This window comes from Euphorbia lathyris, chromosome 9 (assembly GCF_963576675.1).
Source record: "Euphorbia lathyris chromosome 9, ddEupLath1.1, whole genome shotgun sequence".
Taxonomy (NCBI): Eukaryota; Viridiplantae; Streptophyta; class Magnoliopsida; order Malpighiales; family Euphorbiaceae; genus Euphorbia; species Euphorbia lathyris.
The window spans coordinates 27,492,971-27,498,970 of record NC_088918.1 but is presented as its reverse complement, the minus strand read 5'-3'; positions in this window follow the sequence as shown (position 1 = coordinate 27,498,970).

The window sequence follows — 6,000 nt, the reverse complement described above, 5'->3', positions numbered from 1 at the left end:
AAGCACTTTTAAGCGACTCAATATTTCATTATACGGATTAATTAAGTGATACGGCTTTAACATATAATTATCGCGGGTGATGATCTGGTGATCGTTGCTACTTATATTTCATGTTATACTAAGCAATTGTATAATCAAAATAAACATAGAGACTCTATGGGCCTTATAATACATCCTAGTGAAACTAGATAAACTATCTAATCTTCACGGGCTTGCTTCAAGTCTCCTTGGGCTCCCACCATATGCTTGGACCATCTGGGCTTCTTCACGATCAATTACAATTTTATAAATAGAATTTATTCTAAAATTACATTAATAAAAGAATGGCACGCAGGCCATATTTCCCAAAATAATTAAATTACAAACCGACTTTTATTTAGGGCCCATAGAACTCTATACCACGTTGCTGCACGGTAAGACATACAAATATAATGCATGATCATGGCATTCCAAAATCATCTAATAAAGTTAAGCAGAGTTACTTAGGGTGAAATCGCCAATTTTACCATATGTGACTAAGGCTCATAAAGGCCCAAACGGTTAACATCCATTTGTATGCAAAATTATAATTTCGCTCCCACTTAATTTTTAGGATCGTCACATATCTAAAATTTAGCCCTCCCAATTTAAACCGGTGTCACGGTCTATTGGGCCAATTTCACAAATTAACCATATTCAATTTTATACAAATAATCAATTCGATTAAAAATTAAATATGCATGCCAATCAAAAATATTTTAATACCAATTAATTTTTATTCAAAGCAAGTTTAATAAATTAAACGGTATTAGGGCCCTGATTTTATTAAAATTACCCGAAAAAATTTAAAGATTAAAATCAGTCCCGTCAAATCCAAAATTAAACAAATTCTGAATTTTTAACGGACCCGGGACAGCGACGGGGCTGCTGTCCGCATACAGCAGCCCCGTGGCTGCTGTCTAACGGACAGCATTAGTGCTGCTGTCCGCCCAACAGCAGCCGCGGGGCTGCTGTTCGCGGACAGCAGTCCCGCGACTGCTATTCCGTGTCCGAAACTATTTTTTTAATCACTGTTTAATAAAAAATGCTGCTGTATTTCTTTATTTAATTTTCAATTATTTCAAAAATAATTTCAGAACCAAATAATACAAAATACAGACCGAAATAATAAATAGAAAACTTCCTAGAACAATTTCTACACGAGGAATTAATAGGAATTCTCAAAACTGATTTGGAAAAATAATAAAAACCAAATCTTATTAATTTTCAATCAATCAAAACGGACTAAACCATGGCTCTGATACCACTGTTAGGGATTAAAGCCAGTTAATCAACTGTAGCGCAGCGGAATTGCGGTTTAAAATTTATTTCTAATCCCTTTAGTTTGATCTTTGTCCATTAACCATTGATTGAATAAAACCTTTTGATCCGTTTAAGGATATAAACATACCCGGACTGTCTCTTCTAGAGACGACTGAAGAATCCACAAGGTAGTAAGATCTCCGTAGTCAGGTGCACGAACAGCTATTGAGCCAGAACCGGTGCTAGCCGAAGAACGAAGAAGAACTGGAGAGAAGAGGTAATTTGCCAAACAAAATCCACTTTTGTCAAAAACCTATGCTTCTGGCGAAAATCAATCGTGATTCTTTTTGTATGGCCGCCGAATGCATATGTTAATTAATAGTTTTAGGTTTTTAGGCTTTTATATATAGTGTAGTTATTCCTAGACCTAATTGGTTTAGGGTTAATTGGTTAATTACAAAACTAATCTAATCCTAACATAATCACTTAAATAAATACCAATAGTATTTATTCTATGCAATTAGTTATAATAAGATTAAATTTAATTACCCCAATTAAATAAACAACGCTAATTAATAAATTGACGTATTAGTTTGATTAATTATTCACGAATGCAATTTCATTAATTTACAAATTAATTAATTACATCTCGTAAACTAATTAACCAATTAAATACTCAACGCCTAAATCTATTAATCAATTACATTGATACAAAGTATCAATTAATCAATTAATTAACCACTAATTAATTACCTTGACATTTTACTGTCAACCAATTAATTAATCTCATCCCTCCAGTGTACCGTTCTATAAGTTCTAACTCAGATGTTCAATGTGCACGATCCTATGGGACTGTCCTTAGCTAGCAGTGGGCTCACGGCCCACAGACAGTAAGTGGGTTCTAGCAAACCATTACTGCCCCTAACCAAGACAGAGTTTCAGCAGTCTAAAGATGCAGAGACCCTGTAGTTATCTCTTAACTTCTTTTACCATTTGATATCGATATTATAAACTAGAGGCATGGCGGCTGTCATCCTCTCTGATGTTTATGATATTTCTTGATCTTAAGTAGATTGATGAAACAGATAAGTAAACTACTTATCAGGGTGTGGCCACACACTTATCAATCTCACTTATCAAGTGGCCTGTGATATCATCTCACTATTACATGAGTGGTAATTCCATCACTTCAATATCAATACCAACGTGTTCACCTGTTCACCCAATCATACCCGTATTTAGCATCCTGTTACAGACCTGTTAGGCGTATGTCAAAGTGAACCGGATCCCATATTGATATTATAATGAAATCTGGTCTGAAGATAGTTAGAGACCTACTTAAGAAAACTAATGACACAACCACCATGTAGTTTTCTCGGGCGGATCGATCCAGTCACATGTATACAACATGTACCCATATTCACAACTGACTTATCAAGTGCTATGGCTAGTATCAATTACTACCATATAGTCGTCGAATATACAAGTCCGTGGTCCTAATCATTCCCATGATAGAATGGACTTGGGATATGGTTTTACGATTATCAATCAATGGATTCTCTATTCATATTATAGCACAAGATATAAATGAACTAGATTAATGTCTTTATTAATGGAACACGAATAGTGTATCTATGCAAGAATAATCAAAAAGCATAATACAATATACACGAACCAATGCCTAAGAACTAGGGCACACCAACATCAACACCCTGCAACTCATCATCACAATGGAATCTATCTTCATCATCTTCATAAGGAGCCCCGTGTTGATCCCACTCAATGTGTCGAAGCTCACTCTCATCATAATAGACCCCCTCTTTGCACTACGCCAAATGGCCTCTCAGACGATGCTTAAAAACCGTCATCCCGCAAGATATAAATTTGTCACGGGGCTCGCTACCGTCTGATGCACCTTCAGAAGACGGTTGGGTTTTGTCATATGAAGGCATGACACATGACATTAGCCTATTTACGTATTGTCATATTACTCTTGTTACGATACAACTTATTTATTACTACTGTCACCTTTAATGTCATCACATGACATACTAATAATTAAAAACGTCAAGTAGACATATGGAAAATTGGCATATTGAATTTTCGATGACAGTTTGTATAGTAATTTCTGTCGTTCTAGTTTGTTTTAGATGGCATAGGTCTTAATCAATCATGTTAATGGATTTATTTTCAGATGACAGATTCGTTTATTTTAATGTCTTTTTATTGTTGTTTTTTAAAAATAAAATGTCACTTTTTGCCTTCTTCTTCGAATGAATTTCTAGTTTTTACCTGAATAATGAAAAATACTCAAATGAACATGAAATTCTGTATATCAATACCTTTAATTTTATTGGAGATCAATTCCCATAATCTGTTTACATTTGTACACATAAATTTCTGAATTAAAACTGAAAAAATAAGCAATACATGCATATCCAATTTTTGAAACAAATCGATCTTAATGTATCTGCATATCTTGAAGTCATTATTAGGCCTATAATCTCAAAGTCTTGATATCTGCAAAACCAAATACAGGTCATTAATACACTAACATCATCAACAAAACCCTAAATGCACTAAGGACCTTTCCCCTTTCACAACCTTTCACTTAACCACTATGATATCATATCAGTATAAATAATAAGCTTTTCAATCGATCAGTTGCATACATTGTCAATCCATACATTCAACCCAAAAACTTACATTATATAATGGATAACCTTGCAAGTGTTCATGAAAAGGTCTTATTAGACCTATGTCGATTGTACCTGGAGAACCCAGGGTGGCTTCTGGCCATCGAAGGTATTACATTGCCAATCCATATTTTCTTCTTTAATTCTTCCTGATTTCATCTTTCTACTTGTAATGATTCTTCTTATCTTTGATGATACCAGGTCCTCTGGATGATAACTTCTTAAAATGGGCGGTCAAAATAAAATGCCCCCAATACAACCCAGATGAAAGGGGTGTATTTCAAATCCGAATCAGGTACCCTTTGGAGTTCCCAGCCATACCTCCAACAGTAATATTAACTTATCTCATTAAGATATATGAACCTACATGACATTGCGTATATATACACTAATCAGTGTATCCTTTTATTCTCAGTTTCGCTTCTTGACTAAGATCTACCATCCAAGAAGGAACTGTAGTAATCTATCGCCCTCTTGTTGAGCCATCATTATAGAATGTGCTCCACATTTGCACAGTGGTGGTGGTCTAAGATGATCAAATTCATTCCAGAGGCGAGATAATTGTGTAAAATAGCTTGAGACTGGTAGATTACCTTGACAAAAAGTAGAGAGATCTTTAGCAAGCTTGTATAATTATGGTCCATTAGAAGTACCAAATCGCTTCTCAGGCTCATTCCAGAGAGATCAAGAAGTAGTTGGATAGAAGAATGATTCTGCAAGCTCCTTACTCATGGAATTGAGAATCCATGATTTCACCATGTTGTCAGCCTGATCCCAAGCTTCATATTCCTCTGAATCTACATCTGGTTCAAGATCGGTTTGTTGTACAAACGCGATTTTCTTCTTTACGCGTAACGCAAGAAGCATTGCGTGACTCCAAGCAAAATAATTATCAACAGTTAAAGATGAACTTACCAGAACAGCTCCAGGCGTATCATTTGTATTTAATCGGAAAAGTTTAGATGTAGGAGTTGAATCTGACCTAGATCGATCTCGTTTGGGCGATAATGAGCGGAAATCATCATTATCCATGATGAACTGGATCGAGAGGAGAGGAGAAGAAGCACTGGATCAAGAGGAAAGGAGAAGAAGCAATCGAGGATGAAAACGGATAATCGGTGATAATCAGATCGATTTCTCAAAGCTTTGATACCATATGAAAAAGGAGAAAAGGAAATAGGATAAACACAGGATTTTGGAGATAATAGTCAAACACTATTACTCAATTTTCATATATTCCCAAAATGCCAATACAAGAGCTATATATAGCTTTATTCAGAAAGGAACTATAAAAAACTAAAATACCCAACATGGGAAAAGACTAAAATACTGATCATATCAAATCAAAACTAACACCATCTCTCTTGCTTCGACTTGTCGTTCTTCAAGGCTCTTAGCGACAAACTCTTTTAAGGCTTGTGAAAAACTCGGTTGAATCATTGTCGAAGAACTCCCCGTTTAGAAAACGGCTCGACTATGATATCAACTGATACATATCGGTGTTGAACGAGTTGCTTTTAATCTTAAATCAACAAATATGGTTCTTCTCTAGCTAAACTAGATGGAGTTAATCTCGGGTTTTACGGACTAAATCCGTAGGAAATCATAAATCCTCCATGGTTGAAGGTTAAAACCTTAATAAAAGCTTCATAAAGAAAATAATGGTTTTTTATTTGATAGAAGTTAATTTATTACAAAGAAAGAGATGAATTTATAGTATCTCAAAACCTAAATACAAATTATATAGTAGGCCAATGTATGAAATTAAATACGTAACACTTAAAGGGGTAAAATGGGTTAGAGGTAAAGGGGTGATATGAATGGTAATTAAAGGATGAGAAAGCTGTAATTAGGAAAAAGCTGGAACGAGTGGCGAGTCTGATTTGCAATACTTTTTAAAGAGCCCGACACGCCGTGTGAGTTATATTTTTCAACATAATGAGTTTTCTTTTGTCTTATTGCGTTGCCTTTTTGATCCGGCTTCTTCCACTATTCGTCTCCTCTTATCTAGTCGATTAGCTGT